General features: G+C 43.9%; 1 pseudogene; it reads right to left on the reverse strand.

Moving 5' to 3' along the window:
• Positions 1 to 478: 478 nt before the first annotated feature.
• On the reverse strand, positions 479 to 20,667 carry LOC115416599 (26S proteasome non-ATPase regulatory subunit 11A-like; annotated as a pseudogene).
• Between the last annotated feature and the right edge of the window lie 1,013 nt (positions 20,668 to 21,680).

The raw sequence follows: 21,680 nt of genomic DNA on the forward strand, positions 1-21,680 counted from the left end.
GTGTGGAGTGTCGAAGGCCAGTCTGACACCTGTGTGGAATAAAAAGGATTTCTCACAGAACACTAATCTCTGGGTTCCGGGACTTCCTGGCACCAACTCGACAAGCTGTATACAACATAATTCTTTCTTTTCTTTTTGTATAAGAGACAAAGACTAAGTGTTTTTGGTGGACTGTCACACAGACAGCACCAGCTTCTGTTTGATCTGGTACTTGTTTGGAGCTCCAAGAAAATTACACTGAAAGACACTGAGCGCCTGAACCACCATTTCTGAGTCTGAGGACCAATTAGTAGAGCATTATTTTTTCCATAACAAGAACCACATGAGAACCAACAAGTTCACCAACACAGAACCACAGGAGAACCAACAAGTCCACAGATCAGAGTCAGCTCCACTCTGGTACCAGGTCCTGCTCTGGTACCAGACTGGGGTTAGGGTTAGTGTCCACCACTGCTGGTGTTCCACAGATGTGTATCAGACTGAACTTTAGGAGTCAGCTCCTCAAACCTACCGTGAACTTCTTGTCTAGAATCATTTGTGATAGTTTCCTCTCCACGTCTCCCTGAAACACACACGCACACATTCATTTAATAGAACAGTTATTAGTGAGCAGGTCTGTAGTTGAATAGAAGCAGATCCACATCTGAAAGAAAAGCCTTACCTTAGGAAGTTTAATGATGGACGAGATGTGTGCGATCTGGAAAACAAAAGGACAGAAGAGGAAAGAAAAGAAAGAAGAGGACAGAAGAGGACAGAGAACAGGACAGAAGAGGACAGAGAGGGGGACAGAAGAGGATAGAGAAGAGGACAAAGAGGACAGAGAAGAGGACAGAGAAGAAGAGAGAAGAGGACAGAGAGGAGGACAGAAGAGGATAGAGAAGAGGATAAAGAGGACAGAAGAGGACAGAGAAGAAGAGAGAAGAGGACAGAGAAGAGGACAGAGGACAGGGATGAGAGTTCAACCAGGACATCAAATGAAGAACCAGGACAGAACCACTGACTTATATGAAGTCCTAGATCTGTGGATCCTGTTTGGGGTCAGCTAACATTCACTGATGCTGTATTTTTGGGTCCAATCAGACCTGTAATGACCTATTGTTTTGGCTAACGTTCCTTCTTAGTGCAGCTCTTGGTTTCATGATCAGATCTTTCATGGTTTTTTGCCTTCATTTTGTGATTGTGAACCTTGTGCTTCTACATGATTAGTAAACTAACTGAAACTGAGGCCAACCTAGTTTACAAATACGGAGGAACTGGAGAATAAAGCTACGACGGAGTATTAGGACCACAGAAGAAAAGAAAACACTGGTCACTTCCAGTAGAAAGTCATAAAATATCCATATAAAACCTGTAATTTTATGAGAATAAAGTCATAAAATATGATTATAAAACCTGTAATTTTATGAGAATAAAGTGGAATACAAAAAGAATCACGATGTTAGGAGAATAAAGTCGTAGTTACAAAAAAAAAACTCATAAAAATGTCATTCATTGATGAGATTAAAGTCGTCATATTCTGATATTAAAGTCATAATATGATCAGAATAATGTGTTAATTTAAACCAGGTGGTGTAAATCTGCTAATTTCCCAGAATCCAGTGCTGCCCTGCTGGTCCACAGCAGTAGTACCTGTGTTGGATAAAGGACTGGATCTGAACTAGACTCAGTAAATCTGCTCAGTCCCAGTAGATCATGCATATATTCACTGGGGTCAGTCCACGGTCTACTGGAAATGCACTTTGGATCAGCTGGTTCTGGGCCCTAGTTTTGGAGCCTTTGGATCAGCTGGTTCTGGGCCCTAGTTTTGGAGCCTTTGGATCAGCTGGTTCTGGGCCCTAGTTTTAGACCCTTTGGATCAGCTGGTTCTGGGCCCTAGTTTTAGACCCTTTGGATCAGCTGGTTCTGGGCCCTAGTTTTGGAGCCTTTGGATCAGCTGGTTCTGGGCCCTAGTTTTGGACCCTGGTTGTCAGTCATGATGAAACCATGTATATTTGTTTCAGGTCCAAATAGCGCTGATCCCCTCCACCCTGGATCAGGTTAGGATCCTCCATTTGTGTCCACATGTCAGTGTTCATGGACCCCTTGTTCTTTGGTAGCTCATACAGATCCATGTCCAGTCCAACTGTCCTTCATTTAATTTCAGATTTCGCATTTTCCCACTCTGGCTGTGTTTATATGGAAGTAAATCTGTCTCATCAGATTTTGAATTATAGAAGACATTGAATTTGTAGCACTGAATTATTTTTTGCACTGAAATTAAGTATCTGAATTTTTTGCCTCTGATTTTTTTTTAAATTCTAAATGTATGAACATAGTTAAATTCAGAGACAACAATTCAGATACTTAATTTCAGTGCAAAAAATAATTCAGTGCTACAAATTCAATGTCTTCTATAATTCAAAATCTGATGAGACAGATTTACTTCCATATGTTTACTGCTATACTCCATCATGTTGAGCAGGTTGGTTTAAGACACTCAGTCTGACTGAGAGGGGTGTGGCCTGGGGGGGGGGGGGGTGACGGATGTGCAAACCCTCTATAACTACATCTGCACTGAAGCATCATGGGAGTTGGACAAGCCTCTTGTGATAGACTATGGAGACACATGACATTCAGAGTCTGTTCAAGGCCCGGACGATTGGACGCATGTGAGATGGAGCCTACCTGGACTGGGGCCTACCTGGACTGGGGCCTAGCTGGACTGGGGCCTAGCTGGACTCTGGTTGTGGACTGGGGCCTAGCTGGACTCTGGTTGTGGACTGGGGCCTAGCTCGACTCTGGTTGTGGACCGGGGCCTAGCTGGACTCTGGTGGTGGACTGGGGCCTACCTGGACTCTGGAGAAGGGCTCGATGACCCTGATGAGGTTCTGCTCCAGCAGGTTGTGATACAGTTTGGTCAGGTGGGTGCTGATGATGGGGTCGTCCCTCAGCTCAGATTTGTACTCTGTCAGCGCCTTTTGTGGGAGGGGGGTTAAACCCAGGCTTTAATCAGATGTTCAGTGACTGTAACACGTATGACACATCCAACTGTACCCACCTGTTCAAAGTCTGCCAGGGAGCGGTTCTGACTGGCTAAAGCCACACATTTCAGAGAGTCTGTCTGCAGAAGAACACACACAAAAGACACAGGTCAGAGGTCAGGTGGACGGTGTTTTCCACACCACCATCAGCCTATCATCACATGACACCACACTGACCAACGGCTGAGGCTCGTGTGTGTGTGTGTGTGTGTGACTGTGTGTGTGTGACTGCCTGTCTGTGTCAATATGTTGGTGCTTAGTGTATAGTGTGGATCGTATTAAATGGAAGATGAATGTGTGACTTTGACTAGCTCTAAAGTGTCAGATGAACATCATAAATCAGACATCATGAACCACAATGGAAAAGAAGAGGAAATGTAATGTTATAAGTTGTTTGCTTAATCTTCACATTGCAAGTTGCTTTGCTTGAAGAATCTTTTTAATTTTGCAAGTCTAAGTTATATTCTGAGTTCTATTTTCCAACTGTATCTTGTATTTTTATTTTATTGCACTGAACAGTCAGGTTTGGTTCGTGTGTGTGTGTGTGTGGTTTTTGATGAACTCACACCTGTCTGTGCTGAACTTGGAGAAAAGGTCAGATTTATGTAAAAGATCTAATTTTATAGCTTTAGAAAGTAATTGTGGTAAAGAGAGTCGAGCAGAAAAAAACAGATTTTGAACCTGGGGATTTTTTGTGGTCCAGAAATGCTAGCCTAATAGTGCAGGTGTTAAGCAAGAGCGTACTTTCTGAAACTCTTTGCGGTTCAGCTATGCAGTTGGTTTGATTGACAGGTGTCCAGAGCACTTGTTAAACTCAAGTAAACTTTCAGCATGTGCTTTTCTTGGAATTAGCTTCTGGAGTGACTGACATGTTCTGCCCAGTAACTATTATTAACCAATAATGTGTATAATGAATTATGACACTGAAAAATGGGAGTCTCCAAGAGTCACTAAAGACTATAAAAAGGTAATAAAGGAAACTCTTTTTTGGCTTTTTTTTTCTTTTCCTGTGAGACAAATATTGTGTTTGATGCTAGACTAATTGATAACTGACTTTTTTCTTTTTGTAACTTTTTCTATTTTTGCCTGAAGCAATAAATCAAGCTTTGTTTTAACTTTTTTAAACCTCAAACCTTCTTTTTGTGAATTCTTCATTTCTCCTGGTTTGGTCCTTCCATCTGAAACATAACTGGTGAGTTAATTTAAATCACGTGACCCCCCCCTCTGGAGCAGCCTAAATGGAGTAGTCCAGAGCCACCGTTGGTCCAAAAATCTGTGGAACACGCAGCCTTTTGTCCAAGATAACTGGAGATTTAGAGAACCAAGATGGTTTAAAGATAAAGAAACTGGGGCAGTAGTTCATTAACCGAAATTAATTGTGGTTTTTGAGATTTACTGTTTGCTGTGTGTTTACAAAGTGTCTCAACTATAGTCTTCATTGTTGTGTGCTGAACTGTGAAAATCTGAGCTACGAACACTACAGGGTGTCCCATAAGTCTCCGTACATAGGAGACATAACACATTCCATACATACAGTCACCTCCAAAAGTATTGGAACAGCAAGTTCAATTCCTTTGTTTTTGTTGCATACTGAAGACATTTGGGTTTCAGATAAAACGATGAATATGACACAAAAGTTCAGAATTCCAGCTTTTATTTGGTGGTTATTAAATCAAAATGTGTTAAACAACCCAGGAAATATGGCCTTTTCTTTGAAACCACCCACTTTTCAAGTGAGCAAAAGTATTGGAACAGACATTATTAAATTAACTTAAAGTGAATAACATTTAATATTTGGTGGCAAAACCTTTACTTGCAATAACTGCATGGAGCCTGCGACCCATTGACTTCACCAGGCTGTTGCATTCTTCATTAGAAATGCTGTTCCAGGCCTTTACTGCAGCCTCTTTCAGTTCTTGTTTGCTTCTGGGGGTTTCTCCCTTCAGTCTCCTCTTCAGGAGGTAAAATGCATGTTCTATTGGGTAAGGTCCGGTGACTGACTGGCCAGTCCAAGACCTTCCACTTTTTCCCCCTGATGAAGTGTTTTGTGTGTGGCTGTGTGCTTCTGGGTCATTGTCTTGTTGCATGATGAAGCTTCTCCCGATTAGTTTGGATGCATTTTTCTGTAAATTTCCAGACAGAATGGTTTTGTATCAATAAAGACTAGTGAGCCCGTTCCAGAAGCAGCCATGCAAGCCCAAGCCATGACACTACCTCCACCATGTTTCACAGATGAGCTTGTATGTTTTGGATCATAAGCAGATCCTTTCTTTCTCCATACTTTGGCCTTTCCATTACTTTGGTAGAGGTTAATCTTGGTCTCATCAGTCCATAAAACGCTGTTCCAAAACTTTTGTGGCTGATCTCTGTACTTCTTTGCAAAATCCAATCTGGCCTTCCGATTCTTTTTGCTGATGAGTGGTTTGCATCTTGTGGTATGGCCTCTATATTCCTTCTCTCGAAGTCTTCTTCGAACAGTGGATTGTGACACTTTCACCCCTGCCCTGTGGAGGTTGGCAGTGATGTCAGTGATTGTAGTCTTGGGGTTTTTCTTCACAGCTCTCACAATGTTTCTGTCATCAACTGCTGTTGTTACCCTGGGCCGACCTGTTCGATGTTTGTTGCTCACTACACCAGTAGTTTCTTTCTTTTTCAGAACATTCCAAATTGTTGTAGTGGCTATGCCCAATGTTTGTGCAATAGCTCTGATCGATTTTCCCTCTTCTCTCATCTTCAAAATGGTTTGCTTTTCTCCCATACACAGCTCTCTGGTCTTCATGTTTGCTTAGCAGAAAATGCTGTTTTCACAGGTCAAACCCAAAAACAAGAAATATTTAATGTCTCTGCAAACGATCTAAAAGGCAACACCTGGGCAACTAGAAACACCCATCAGTCACATGTTCCAATACTTTTGCTCACTTGAAAAGTGGGTGGTTTCAAAGAAAAGGCCATATTTCCTGGGTTGTTTAACACATTTTGATTTAATAACCACCAAATAAAAGCTGGAATTCTGAACTTTTGTGTCATATTCATCGTTTTATCTGAAACCCAAATGTCTTCAGTATGCAACAAAAACAAAGGAATTGAACTTGCTGTTCCATACTTTGGAGGTTGGACTGTATATGGTTCTAATATGCATTTCTTTATATTTCTTCTTTATAGTTCTCAGCAGTGGAGGACACGCATTGAAATGTGTTCCCGGACAAAATGGCAGTCATATAGAGCATATTATATAAATAAAATGGTTTATGTCAAGAAACGTTATTTTTCCTACTGTATGGAGACTTATGGGACACCCTGTAGTTAGACAGTGTTGGTCAAACTGGGGAGTGGGTCCCCTGGGGGGGTGTGCAGTCCTCCCAGGGGGGTCATGGATCATTCCTGGGTGTGTGTTTGTTCTTCAGGTTGGAACATGTATCAGGTGGAACTAATGTTTGATGGGTGGATTCACCTGGACTTATTTAATGGACAACATCAAACCAATCTGTTACCATGGTGATCTGTGACTAGACTGGACAAAGAGTTTAGGTTTGGAGAATGGACAGGGACTGGAAAGACACATGGAGGACACACAGAGCTAGAATGGACAGAAGAGCCGTACCCGTCTGCCAGCGTAGAGCTAGAACGGACAGAAGAGCCGTACCCATCTGCCAGCGTAGAGCTAGAACGGAAAGAAGAGCCGTACCCGTCTGACAGCTTAGAGCTAGATCAGACAGAAGAGCTGTAAGTCTTGCCAGAATAGAGCTAGATCGGACAGAAGAGCCGTACCCATCTGCCAGCGTAGAGCTAGAAACTGACAGAAGAGCCGTACCCGTCTGCCAGCTTAGAGCTAGATCAGACAGAAGAGCCGTACCTGTCTGCCACTGTAGAGCTAGATCGGACAGAAAGAGCCATACCTGTCTGCCAGCGTAGAGCTAGAACGGACGGAAGAGCCGTACCCGGTCTGCCAGCGTAGAGCTAGAGCGGACAGAAGAGCCGTACCCATCTGCCAGCTAGAGCTAGAACAGACAGAAGGCGCCGTACCCGTCTGCCAGCGTAGAGCTAGAACAGACAGAAGAACCGTACCTGTCTGCCAGCGTATCGCAGTGCCAGTTTTCCACTAATCAGCGCCTGGACATCCTCTGGCCTGAAACCACAGAAGACAGAGTGTGATGGAAAACAGGACTGGAGCCAAACACAGGACTGGAGCCAAACACAGGACTGGAGCCAAACACAGGACTGGAGCCAAACAACAGGACTGGAGCTAACACAGGATTGGAACCAAACACTAGTGGACACTTCAATGGATCCAACATGACTCCATGTCACACATGTGGAGTCACATGATCAGGTGCTTAAATTCAGTATAAACGTCACCATAAAAACCAGTTCAGAAGACAGTTGAACCTGATTATGAACATTCAGACCTCTACTGTCACAAACAACAGGTTTCTACAAATGTTTGTCTTTTTTTTCCAGAAGAATCAGAACTGAAGTGGTGAATGATTCTCCACCTTAGATCTGCACATCTGAACCAGTATCTGAGCCAGTATCTGCACATCCTGAACCAGTATCTGCACAACTGAACCAGTATCTGAGCCTGTATCTGACATCTGAGCCGGTATCTGCACAGCTGAGCCGGTATCTGCACATCTGACCAGTATCTGAGCCAGTATCTGCACATCTGGGCCGGTATCGAGCCAGGTATCTGCACATCTGAGCTGGTATCTGAGCCAGTATCTGCACATCTGAGCCAGTATCTGAGCCGGTATCTTCACATCTGAGCCGGTATCTGCACATCTGAACCATATCTGAGCCAGTATCTGCACATCTGGGCCGGTATCTGAGCCGGTATCGGCACATCTGAGCCGGTATCTGCACATCTGAACCAGTATCTGAGCCAGTATCTGCACATCTGAGCCAGTATCTGCCCATCTGAGCCAGTATATGAGCCAGTATCTGCACATCTGAGCCAGTATCTGCCCATCTGAGCCAGTATCTGAGCTGGTATCTGCACATCTGAGCCAGTATCTGCACACCTGAGCTGGTATCTGCACATCTGAGCTGGTATCTGCACATCTGAGCCGGTATCTGCACATCGAGCCAGTATCTGTACATCTGAGCCCGTATCTGTACATCTGAGCCAGTATCTGCCAATCTGAGCCAGTATCTGCAGATCTTTTAACTACACGTCTTTGAACCAGCTGGTTCACATGTGGACCAGCTGGTTCACATGTGGACCAGGTGACCTTACGCATGAGCATGATCTTGCAGAGCAGCATGTATTTGAGCGCTGTGATGGCTCTGGGACTGTCGATGGAGTCGTAGCCTTCAAGGCCTCATAAAGTAGGAGTAAGCCGTCTTCCAGTCCTTTTCCTCTGCTGCAGTGGATGATTCCTGCAAACACACAAGAGTCAGGTGACATGAGGGGGCATGTCCTGCTGGGCGTCCAGAACCCCTGCAGAGCTGGACATGTAAGGTTGGATTCACATAGGGTCAGGGTTAGGGTCAGGGTTAGCATCAGGGTTAGGGTTAGTCTTACCTGACTGCATGTCCAGTGCTGCCTGCAGTTTGGGGGGGCAGTAGATGCGTTGGCTGTGGTTCTGGCTGAGGTGAGTGCGGCCCTGGCCTTAGGCAGGTTACTAAGGGCGTGGTAGGTCTTACTCTCCAGCAGCTGGACCTCCACCAGCAGGGCCTTGTCATCCATCTTTTTGAGTTCCTGCAGCAGCTGGGAGCCTGCAGGGTGAGGGTTAGGGTTAGATGCATGTTCTGTCCAACAGGTGGACCACAACATGGAGCCAGTGTCAACTGTGAAGGATGAAGACATACGAGCCTGCAGCGCCGTCCTGGTACGACTGAGTGTCACAAGTACAGAGGACCAGACGAGCCTGAGAAAGAAAGAACACAACAACAACATTATTATCATCTCATTATCATTATCATTACTTATTCTTATTATTATTATCTATTATGTTCCAGGTGTATCACTAGTTGGTTTCAGTTTCAGTCAGGGTGTCTTTCAGTCTTCTTTCTGCTGGTTTCCGTTTCAGTCTAGTGTGTTTTTCAGTCTTCTTTCTGCTGGTTCCGTTTCAGTCAGGTGTTTTCAGTCTTCTTTATGTGGTTTCAGTTTTCAGTCAGTGTGTTTTCAGTCTTCTTTCTGCTGGTTTCAGTTCAGTCAGGGTGTTTTCAGTTTCTTTTTGTGGTTTCAGTGGAGTCCATGCACATTTGCAGTTTATGTGTCAGACCAAACAGAGCTAACTGATGGAAGTCAAATGTTCTTCAGTGTAATTTCATAGTCTTATAAAGTCAGACAAACACCTCAACGAGGGATGCAAATTATCCATAATTCACTATATCGTTAGTTGGTTGCCCTTATCAATCAATTAAAGATTAATTGTAAGCAGCAATTTCCTGGAGAACCTAAACTTTCTTTTCAAATACAATCTATAAGAATAAAAGCTAACTATAGTTCATATACTTCATGATAAATCATGCATATTCATTAATGATTGATTTATTGAACCATGGATACAGTCAGTGTTTCCTGTGGAATTCATCTGTTGATGTGGCGGTGTGGAATGGGGGGTACAGGCATGTGGCATTTCGTTGGCGGGGGGGGGGTACTCGCACGCGCGCAGTATGGCCGGCGTCCCTTTACTGCCCTCCTTCTAATACCATGGGGGTACAGGGCGGTTCAGTCTGTGCCCTCACAGAAGTGACAGTGAAACTTTTCACTCATTCTTTCTCCTTCCGAAGCTTCACAACTGCATTCCATCCCTGTGGTCTGGATCTGAGTCTGAGGATGTTTGAACTTCTGTCTCACTGACCCTGGACTAGACAACCTCCAGGAAGACGCTACGATACCGACCCCACCTTACGTGTGGATTAGTTGGAGGTGCACCACTCCCACAAACAGACGGTCGGTCTGTCTTTGGCTCCTCCTCCTCCGTGTCCAAACAGACATTCTAACTCATCAACTCCATGATCGGTTCAATGACCGCCTACTCCAGCTGTGGCGTCACAGTGTGGACAAACCAAACAGCCTTCGGACAGGTGTGACAGGTGGACAGGCAATTAACTGACAATTAATAATTTAATCGAGCAAATCTTATCAACAATTAATCATTAGTCGATAATTGTTTACATCCTAACCTCAACCAGAGTCAACCCACTGCCACATTTAACTGGGACAGTCCTATTGGGTCATTCCATGGCAACTCAACCAATGGTCCCCACATGTCCCCCTCAGAAAATTCTGAAAAAAATTCACACTTGTTCACCTACGAGTAACAACAACACATCCAACATTTTAATGGCATATCTGTAATAGTTTAACAGATACAACCTTGAAATTTTTTTTTTCATTTTGTAAATTGCTTTTGGTCCAAACTTTGAGCAGCTCTATGTCCTTAGGTATTCCATCCACACTGCTGAAACTGACTGTCTGGGCTGAAATCCCCCTGAAAGACCAGATTTGGCATCAGAATAACTGTAGGTGCCTTCATGTTTGCTCTATGAGCCTTGAAATCAGGCCCAAAGGCTCATTCTTCAAATGTCCTCTCTCTTCAGACTGTCACTGGGACAGAATGGATGAATGGTCACACCTCATGTTTTTACATGGATTCTTCTGGTCCAGATGCAACAATCTACTGAAAAAGACCACATTTAATGAAAAGTGTTGATGTGAGGACATGACGAAAAATGGGTCCAATTCAATTTGTCACAAAAGTACTCTTTATTTGAGCACCCACATGACCATGTGGACAGTTTCATGAACATTTGGACATTTGGACCATGTCTTCATAATGTTTAAGATGTTGTGCACAAAATTTTAGCTTTGGAATAGAACTGGTTCTATTTTTAATATCTTTTCTACTGCATGACTCTTTTCTTCAAATTGTATTCCAAACATAGGTGTAAATGTCAATTTGAACAGTAGAATGGCATTGATTATTGCACAAGTTCTGATAATACTGCAGATATTTGAACTAGGCTGTGGAACTGCATGATGGTTCAAATAGAATAATTCTAGATTTACCAGAAGTGGCTCAGGTTGATGCCTGTAGTAGAGACTTCTGGGAAATTGGAGGGAGCTGGTCAGTTGACCCAGTTTCACCAGGGTCAGTGACAGAAATGGAGCTCAGATTTCCAAGAATTTTTATGATGCTGATCAGCCTAATTTTGGGAATTCTATTCATAATCCTGAACAAACTTATTCATCATGGAGGAAAAATGTGTTGTTGGATTGATCTGAAAGGATCAATGTCACAGAAAGACATTATCAAGACAAACAGGCTTTCTGAAAATTTGGGGATTCTGGGAAATTTGCAAAATTAAAAAAAACAAAACATGAATTTTCAAAGGGCTGTATCTGTTAAACTATTACAGATATGACATTAAAATGTTGGATGTGTTGGTTTATCTGGTAGGTGAACAAGTGTGAATTTGTTCAGAATTTTCTGAGGGGGTCATGTGGGGACCATTGGTTGAATTGCCATGGAATGACCCATGCGAATCACAATTTACAGATCACAGTGGATCTGCAAATACACAAAACATTAAATAACAGGAAGAATATTATTAAAATTCCACATACTTCTCTTAAAACATTTTAGGTATTCAGATTTTTTGTCAAAGGCTAGTCTGTAACTGTAAATATTCTTATGTAATGTAACTTTTGTTACACTCAAACAAAGAGAAAAATGTACAGTTTTTACTATTTATAGGTTATTCTGATAGTATTTTACTGGTCTGATCATTTTTACATTGAATTGACCTAAAATGATTTGAACATCGTTGATTGTTCATATCTTCAGTAATTTTTGCATTTCATAAATTCATCCTAGGGGCTGAACTGAACCCTTGGTGGGCCGGACTTGGACCCCAGGATACAGGTTTGACACCTGTGGACTAGACTCCTAGTTTCCTGTGTCTTGGTGCAGTTCTCTGCCTGTTAACGGCCTGTGGTCACCTGAGCCCACCTGAACCACCCCAGGTCTAACACCTGTCCTGAACCCAGCCCAGGTCTAACACCTGTCCTGAACCCAGCCCAGTCTAAATGACGTCACCTCCAGAGCTTGTCTGAGGAAGGTCCTCTTCCTCGGCCTTGGCCCACTGGATGCACTCCAGACACAGCTCACACCTCCTGCCCCGTGGCCGCCTCCATGGTCCAGGAACAGGTCCAGCAGGGAGCGCACCAGCCGAGCCGCCTTGGCCTGGAGATGGAGTTGAGGAAGGGGCGCACGTACTTCAGCAAACCCCCTAATTCTGAGGGCCCAAAACAAAGGCTTATGAGAGATGGGAGGGAGCTTTGTGCATCATTTAACCACAGTTGTCAAACATGCGGCCCAGGGGCCAAATCCGGCCCCCCTGCCAAAGGGTCTAATCCGGCCCGCCAAAGGGTCCAATGCGGCCCTGCAGGATGAATTTGTGAAATGCAAAAATTACACTGAAGACATTAACAATCAGTAGTATCAACATCCTTTTAATTCAGGTTCCACACACAGACACATACAGTCCAATTAGATTTAAACTGGGTCAGAACCAGTAAAATATTATCAGAATAACCTATAAATAATGACAACCCAAAATTTTCTCTTTGTTTTTTTGGTGTAAAAAAGTAAAATTACATGAAAATGTTTCCATTACCAAACTATACTTTTACAAAAAATGTGAATAACCTGAACAAATATGAACAAACGGAAATGTCTTAAGAAAAGTAAATGTAATTTGACCAATATTCTGCCTGTTACTAAATGTTTTGTGTGATTATAATGCACATGTGTAAATGATAAACTGAGGCAGAATATTGGTAAAATTACACTTGTTTTTCTTCAGACAATTCAAGTTGTTCATGTTATTCAGATTTTTAAGGAAACTTTGTAGATGTAAACCTGATCAGAATGTAATTTAACTTTTTTTCACTGTTATTATTTTACTGGTTGGGTCCACTGCAGATCAAACTGGGCTGAATGTGGAACTGAACTAACATGAGTTTGACAGCCCTGATTTAACCCTTTCATGCATGAATTATGAGAACCTTAATCAAGATTTTTTTTTTTTTTTTCCTGAGTGTTTTTTATTCCTCTTTAAGCATGAAAAAAAACAATGTGATTGATTTTTTTTTTTTTTTTTCATATGAATGGGGTTCCAAAACAGTCCAGTCAGCTGGACACCATGCATTACTGACATACTGTGTGAAAACTATCAAATACATGTTTTTAATGCTGTTAATCTGTTCTCACATTTGAACATTCTAGAACCTCCTCAGACCCAGCAATGCATTTGTGTCCTCTGTAGAGTGTGACAGCTTTATTTTAAAAAAAAATTTAAAAAAATGCTGTCCACTGCAAAGGACATTCCATAATTTAAAAAAAATCTATCTGAAAAAAACTTTTTCCAATCAAGACAACTATCAAATGTAAAAAGCCAAAACTTTCCTTTCCTGGGTCTCTAGATATTACTCAGATATGCCAAAAAAAAAGTTGTTTAAAAAAAAGCCCTGTAATTACAGTCTAATAACTATTAGCAATTGATTTACACTCAAATATGTTAGTGCAGATCAGGCTGAACAAGGACAGTAATGGTCTGAATGTCAATGTATTATTATGGGATGGTGCATAAGTGTCCACTGTGTTGGCTGATATGGAACTAAAACAGGGGTGCCCAATCCTGGTCCTCGAGAGCTACTGTCCTGCATGTTTTAGATGTATCCCTCTTCCAACACATCTGATTCAAAGGATAACCCTATCATCTAGCACTGCAGATGCCTGATAATGACCGTCAGGTGTGCTGGAAGAGGGAAACACCTAAAACATGCAGGATAGTAACTCTCGAGGACCTGGATAGGGCACCCCTGAACTAAAACAACCAAACCTGTGAATATACAAGAGAACAGCTGGGGAAGAACTGTCCACTGGAGTGACCACTGTGCATGAAAGGGTTAAAGACCACACAGCAATCACTGAGGACAACATTCACAGTCCTTCAGTATTTTAGGTCTGGTTCAGTCCAAACAGGATCTAATAGTCTTATATTAGATCACGGTTGACATGTGAAGGAACAGTTGCATCTGTGTTTATCTGACACAGATAATGTACACAACTTTCAAACACTGTACAATAGTCTGATATCAAACTAGTCTGTGACCTGTGGAACCATGGCTTCTACATGTGGTGGTTCAAATGCTGGGGAGAGCAGACTTCAGGGAAAAAAGGTGAGTCTGTATTTTATAAGTAGTGACATAAAAATTGTTTGGTAAATTATTCTTTAAAATGCAAGCAACAATTAATAAACAGTGTAATATACAGTATTAGCCCTTATATGCATACTGGTCACTCCAGTGGTCACTCCAGCGGTCACTCCAGTGGACAGTTCTTCTCCAGCTGTTCTCTTCTATATTCATGGATTTTGTTGTTTTAGTTCCAGATTAGCCAACACAGTGGACACTAATGCACCATCCCAAACACTGCAGTTCAGAAAATTATTGTAACTTTGCTGTTCTTGATAAACCTGATCTGCACAAACATGTTTGAGTGGAAATCAGTTGCTAACTGTTATTAGACTGTAATTAACAGTTTTATGAAACAATTTTTTTTTAAATTATTATTATTATTATTATTTTTTTTTTTTTTTTTTGCATATCCTCCTGAAACCCAGCAATGCATTTTGTCCTCTGTAGGGGACAAAAGTTTGACAGTTTTACTTAAATGCTGTCAATTGCAAAGGACATTCCATTTACAAAAATAAATAAATAAATAAATAATAAATAAAAATGATTTTAAAAATGTGTTTGAAAAAACTGTTGCATTATGCAGTTTCCAAACAAGACAATCCTTCAGTGTAAAAAGCTAAAATTGTAAATTTCCTGGGTCTCAGGAGGATTTTATCTCCATGAAATGGAGTAATAACTATATTTGAGGAGGATAATGTGAGAAAACATCAGATTAACTGCATTAAAATGTTTTTATTTCATAGTTTTCACACAGTTTATCACTTTCTGATGATGAGTTTTAAATACACATTTCTTTGCTTCATAAATTAAACCCATGGTGTCCAGATGAATGGATATTTTTGGAACTCCATGAAAAATAGGTTCATCCATCCATCCATTTTCTTCCGCTTATCCGGGGCCGGGTTGCAGGGGCAACAGTCTAAGCAGGGATGCCCAGACTTCCCTCTCCCCAGACACCTCCTTCAGCTCTTCCGGGGGGACCCCGAGGCGTTCCCAGGCCAGCCACAGACATAGTCTCTCCAATGTATCTGGGGTCTTCCCCGAGGCCTCCTCCCGGTGGGACATGCCCGGAACACCTCCCCAGGGAGGCATCCAGGAGGCATCTGAAACAGACGCCCGAGTCACCTCAGCTGGCCCCTCTCGACGCGGAGGAGCAGCGGCTCTACTCCGAGCTCCTCCCTGGTGACTGAGCTCCTCACCCTATCCCTAAGGGTGCGCCCAGCCACCCTACGAAGGAAACTCATTTCGACCACTTGTATCCGGGATCTTGTCCTTTCGGTCATGACCCAAAGCTCATGACCATAGGTGAGGGTAGGAACGTAGATCGACCGGTAAATCGAGAGCTTCGCCTCTCGGCTCAGCTCCTTCTTCACCACAACCGACCAGTACAGCGACTGTATCACTGCAGATGCTGCACCGATCCGTCTGTCAATCTCAGGCTCCATCCTTCCCTCACTCATGAACAAAAACCCAAGATACTTAAACTCCTCCACTTGGGGCAAAGACTCCCCACCGACCCAGAGAGGGCAAACCACCTTTTTCCGGTCGAGAACCATGGCCTCAGATTTGGAGGTGCTGATCCTTATCCCGCTCGCTTCACACTCGGCTGCAAACCGCCCCAGGGCACGCTGAAGGTCCAGGTTCGATGAGGCCAACAGGACAATGTCATCTGCAAAAAGCAGAGATGAAATCCTGTGGTCCCCAAACCGGACCCCCTCCGGCCCCTGGCTGCGGCTCAAAATTCTGTCCATAAAAATTATTAACAGAACCGGTGACAAAGGGCAGCCCTGCCAGAGTCCAACATGCACCTGGAACAGGTCTGACTTACTGCCGGCAATGCGAACCAGGCTCCTGCTTCGGTCATACAAGGACCGAATTGCCCTTAGCAAAGGGCCCGGACCCCTACTCCCGAAGCACCCCCCACAGGATACCACGAGGGACACGGTCGAACGCCTTCTCCAGATCCACAAAGCACATGTGGACTGGTTGGGCGAACTCCCATGAACCCTTGAGAACCCGATGGAGAGTATAGAGCTGGTCCTGTGTTCCGCGACCAGGACGAAAACCGCACTGTTCCTCCTGGATCCGAGGTTCGACTATCGGTCGGATCCTCCTCTCCAGTACCTGGAATAGACTTGCCCCGGGAGGCTGACGAGTGTGATCACCCTATAGTTGGAGCACATCCTCCGGTCCCCCTTCTTAAAAAGGGGGACCACCACCCTGGTCTACTAATCCAGAGGTACTGTCCCCGACTACCATGCGATGTTACAGGGACATGTCAACCAAGACAGTCCCTGCACATCCAGAGACTTAAGGTACTCAGGGTGAATCTCATCCACCCCCAGTGCCCTGCCACCAAGGAGCTTGCCAACCACCTCGGTGACTTCAACTTGGGTGATGTACGAGTCCACCTCTGAGACCTCAGCCTCTGCTTCCTCCATGGAAGACGTAGCAGTGGGATTGAGGAGATCCTCGAAGTATTCCTTCCACCGTCCGACAACATCCCCAGTCGAGGTTAGCAGCTCCCCACTTCAACTGTAAACAGTGTTGGTGGTGCACTGCTTTCCCCTTCTGAGGGCGCCGAATGGTTTTGCCAGAATTTCCTTGAGGCCGACCAATAGTCCTCCTCCATGGCCTCCCCAAACTCCACCCAGACCCGAGTTTTTGCCTCCACAACCGCTCGGGCTGCAGCATGCCTGGCCTTCCGGTACCCATCAGCTGCCTCGGGAGTCCCACAGGCCAACAAGGCTCGATAAGACTCCTTCTTCAGCTTGACGGCATCCCTTACTTCCGGGGTCCACCACCGGGTTCGGGGATTGCCGCCACAACAGGCACTAGAGACCTTGCGACCACAGCTCCGAGCAGCCGCTTCAACAATGGAGGTGGAGAACATGGTCCACTCGGACTCAATGTCCCAGCCTCCCCCAAGATCTGGGAGAAGCTCTCCCGGAGGTGGGAGTTAAAGACTGCACTGACATCGGGCTTTGCCAGACGTTCCCAACAGACCCTCACAACACGTTTGGGCCTGCCGAGTCGATCCAGTTTTCTCCCTCGCCAGCGGATCCAACTCACCACCAGGTGGTGATCAGTTGACAGCTCCGCCCCTCTCTTCACCCGAGTGTCCAAAACACGCAGTCGGAGGTCTGATGATACGACAATGAAGTCGATCATCGACCTCCGGCCTAGAGTGTCCTGGTGTCAAGTGCACTTATGGACATCCCTGTGTTCGAACATGGTGTTCGTTATGGACAAACTGTGACGAGCACAGAAGTCCAATAACAAAACACCACTCGGGTTCAGATCAGGGAGGCCATTCCTCCTCATCACCCCCCTCCAGGTCTCACTGTCGTTGCCCACATGGGCATTGAAATCACCCAGGAGAACAATGGAGTCCCCAGTCGGAGCACCATCCAGCACCCCTCCCAGGGACTCCAAGAAGGCCGGGTACTCTGCAATGCTGTTCGGTCGTAGGCTGAGACAACAGTGAGGCACCTGTCCCCGACCCGAGGGCACAGGGACGCGACCCTCTCGTTCACCGGGGTGAACTCCAACACATGGCGGCTGAGCTGAGGGGCTATTAGCAAGCCCACACCAGCCCGCCGCCTCTCACCACTGGCAACGCCAGAGAAGTGGAGAGTCCAGCCCCTTTCGAGGGGTTGGGTTCCAGAGCCCAAGCTGTGTGTGGAGGTGAGCCCCACTATATCTAGACGGTATCTCTCAACCTCCCTCACAAGCTCCAGCTCCTTCCCTCCCAGCGAGGTGACATTCCATGTCCCAAGGGCTAGACTCTGTGTCCGGGAATCAGGTTGTCGGGCTCCCTGCCGTCGACTGCCACCCAATCCACAATGCACCCGGCCCCTACGATTCCCTCGGTGGGTGGTGAGTCCACCGGAGGGCGGGCCCACGTCTCTCCTTCGGGCTGGGCCCGGCCGGACCCCGTGGTTAAAAATAGGTTCATAAACAAATATATTTGCATTGTTTTTTCATGCCTAAAGAGGAATAAATATGGGACCCAATGGCCCTGTAGCTTACCAGCAAAATTAAAAACTCTGGGAAATGTATCCAGATGCCATTTATTATCACCCAGTTCTGTGCATTTATTATATTACAGAAATAGCCCATGTTTTGGTCATATTCCAATCAGATCTTTAAAAAAATTCAAATTCCAACATGATATCATTGATATTTACTGATTTATTGGATCAATCCACATCCTATCTCTTATAATGGGGAAATTTTTCAAAGTGCACCAAATCCAGAATCAGATCCGGATCGAAATAATTTCAATACCTTGTGTTGACATCATCGTACAGAAGCTGTGTAACAAGTCTGAAGTCAATCAGAACTGGAGTTTCGGAGAAGAAGACGATTGAAATTTTTTTCCCCATAAAAGCCCATGTTAAATTTTCCATAAGTTCCCGGATCCAGAAGAAGATCCTGATCAGCATGCGGCCATTATGTTTTGGTCATCTCTCCATCAGGGCTGTACCGTAGAAATTTCAAGGTGATATCATTTATATTTACTGAGTTATTGCATTGATCCACTTCCTATCGCTTATAATGGGGACATTTTTCAAAGTCACACCAAATCCAGAATCAGATCCAGATCCAAATAATTTCACCAACTTTTGTTGACATCATCATAAAGAAGCTGTATACCAAGTTTAAAGTCAATCGGAATTGTAGTTTTGGAGAAGACGACGATTGAAATTTTTGTAACGAACGACAGACGACAACGACGATGGATGACAACAGACGACGACGGACGACGATGGATGACAACAGACGACGACGGACGATGATGGACGACGACAGACGCTGCATGACAACAATAGCTTACAGCCTGTCAGCCGGTAAGATAAAAACACTCAAGAAAAAAATATGGATTAAGGTTCTCATATTTCATGCATGAAAGGGTTAATATGCAGTATTAATAATCAGTATTTATAAATAGTATAAATGCCCAGGTACACAGGTACAGAATGAAATAGTGAGGAACACAGGAAGCATCTGGGGGGGGGAGACAGTGATCTGAAAACAGGTGTTACCTGCAGCCTGTCCGGTCTTGGCCAACAGCCCCCCCAGCTCCAGGATGCTCTGTTCTTTAACACGGACTGCTCCTCATCAGTCTGTTGGACATCCCGCTTCACTACAACACACACACACACACACACACCATTATATACAGGTCTATATGGGGCTCTGTCCTTCTACTTCTGCAGCACAGGTGTCAAACATGTGGCCCGGGGGCCAAACCGGCCCACCAGAGGTTCCAATCTGGCCCTGGGGATGAATTTGCAAAGTGCAAGTTAGGGCATCAAACTGAAAAATATTATCATAATAACCTATAAATAATGACAACACCAGTTTTTGTCTTTGATTTAGTTTAAAAAACATTAAATTATGAAAATAACGTGAAAATCTAAAATGTCTGCAGTAAATTCAGCCCAATTTTAACAATATTCTGCCTGTTACTAAATGTTTTGTGTCTTTGTAGATCTGATCTGTAATGCACATGTCTAAATGATAAGTCGAGGCAGAATATTAATAAAATTGCACTTATATTTTTTAACAAATTTCTTTTTTTTTCAGGTTATTCACATTTTTTGTTTGGTTTGTACATGTAAATATTGGCATAATTGAATGTTCTTTTTTAGCACTAAAACTATTTGGAGTTGTCATTAATTATTGGCTACCGTGCTAGTATTGTACTGGTCCAGCCCACTGCAGATTAAATTGGACTGAATATGGAACTGAATTAAAATGAGTTTGACACCTGTGTTCTAGAGGATGACATTCAGTCCTGTTTAGCTCCAGGTGTATTTATTTGTGTATGTGTCATGGGTTGTGTGTGAATGCACAAGCAGAACACTGGTCCAACTGTGAAAGGCTGGAGTAGTCAGATCAGATGACAGAACTATGACAGATACACTGAAGCTTTAAACAGGACAAACACAGGCTGATGTCAGGTGGTCAGGATAGTACCAGAACTGTTCCAGTTCGGCCTGACAGCAGACCCACAGGGGCTAGCTGCTAACAAGGCTAACGCTAACTGTTTGCTAACTGCAAATGAATGAGCCGCGTTAGCGAACATTACCTTCTGTGCTAAGCTAGCCGGTATGTTGCTAGCCGGCTACCCCGCTGCTGCTGACTCACTGTGAGAACAGGGAGAGAAAGAAACTGCAACCACTGGGCTAGCTAACGCACCTTAGCTTAGCCGCTAACACACCTTAGCTTAGCCGCTAACAGTGGGGCATGCTAACTGCAGTTCTCCCCTTTTGAACTGTGGTGTTCAGTGTCCGTGTGTCCTTAGTTCTGTCCGTGTGTGTGTTTTAAAACTCACCTATTGAATGTAAAATGTCGATGGAGGCTTCTCGGTTCCGTCCCCAGAAGAGACTGTGCTCTCTGAAACTCAGCCACTGCCGCGGCTGCCATCTCTGCTCCGCTCCGTTCTGCCGGGCCCACTTCCTATTTCCGGTCCCATTTCCGGTCCGGTGATCCACACGGTTGCACCCACAGCGCCTCCTATAGGCCACACTGGGAACATATCCATGCAAGTTTGGAATTATACGTATTTATTTTATTCATTATTTTTCCTTGTATGGAAGAGGATTAAGGGCCACTGGGAAAAAATCAGGTTAAATTTTTAAATTATCATTCAGAGAAAAAGTCAGAATTCATACTTTTTTTCCTGTACTGAGGTTCTGCTCACTGGTTCAAAATCAACTTTATCCAAAACTGAATATGGACACCTCCACTGCACCCCCCCCCCCCGAGTCTGGCTGTCATCCTCCACAGTACTCGACCTTTTCTCAATCTGCTCACTTCTTTTTTTTTCAAAGTGTTCTGATGATTTCTTTGAAAAAAAAAATACATTTAGTGTTCTAAACTTTGTCAACAGACTTTATCCCAAACATGGTGCTATGTGCACTAACAGACTGACCCACAGGTGTCAAACATGCGTCCCAGGGGCCAAAACCACCCCACCAAAGGGTCCAGTCCAGCCCACCAAAGGGTCCAGTCCAGCCCTGGATGAATTAGTGAAATGCAAAAATTACACTGAAGATATTAACAATCAAGGATGTTAAAATAAATTTAGTTCAATTTCATCTGAAGTGGGTCAGAGCAGTGAAATACTATCAGAATAAAGTATAAATAATTAAAACTACAAATTTTTGTCTTTGTTTTAGTGTAAAAAAAAAAAAAAGTAAAATTACACAAATGTAGCCTTTTTTTAAAAAAAATGTGAAAAACCTGAATATGAACAACCTGAAATCTCTTAAGAGAATTAAGTGTAATTGTACCAATATTCTGTCTGTTATTAAATGTTTTGTGCATTTGTAGATCCACTGGGACCTGCACGATGTAAGGAACATGTGAAAATGAGAAGCTGAGGCCAAATAATGGCATAAATTGTTAAAATTGCACTTTTTTTTCTTAAGTTTCAT

Source organism: Sphaeramia orbicularis, unplaced genomic scaffold (assembly GCF_902148855.1).
Source record: "Sphaeramia orbicularis unplaced genomic scaffold, fSphaOr1.1, whole genome shotgun sequence".
NCBI lineage: Eukaryota > Metazoa > Chordata > Actinopteri > Kurtiformes > Apogonidae > Sphaeramia > Sphaeramia orbicularis.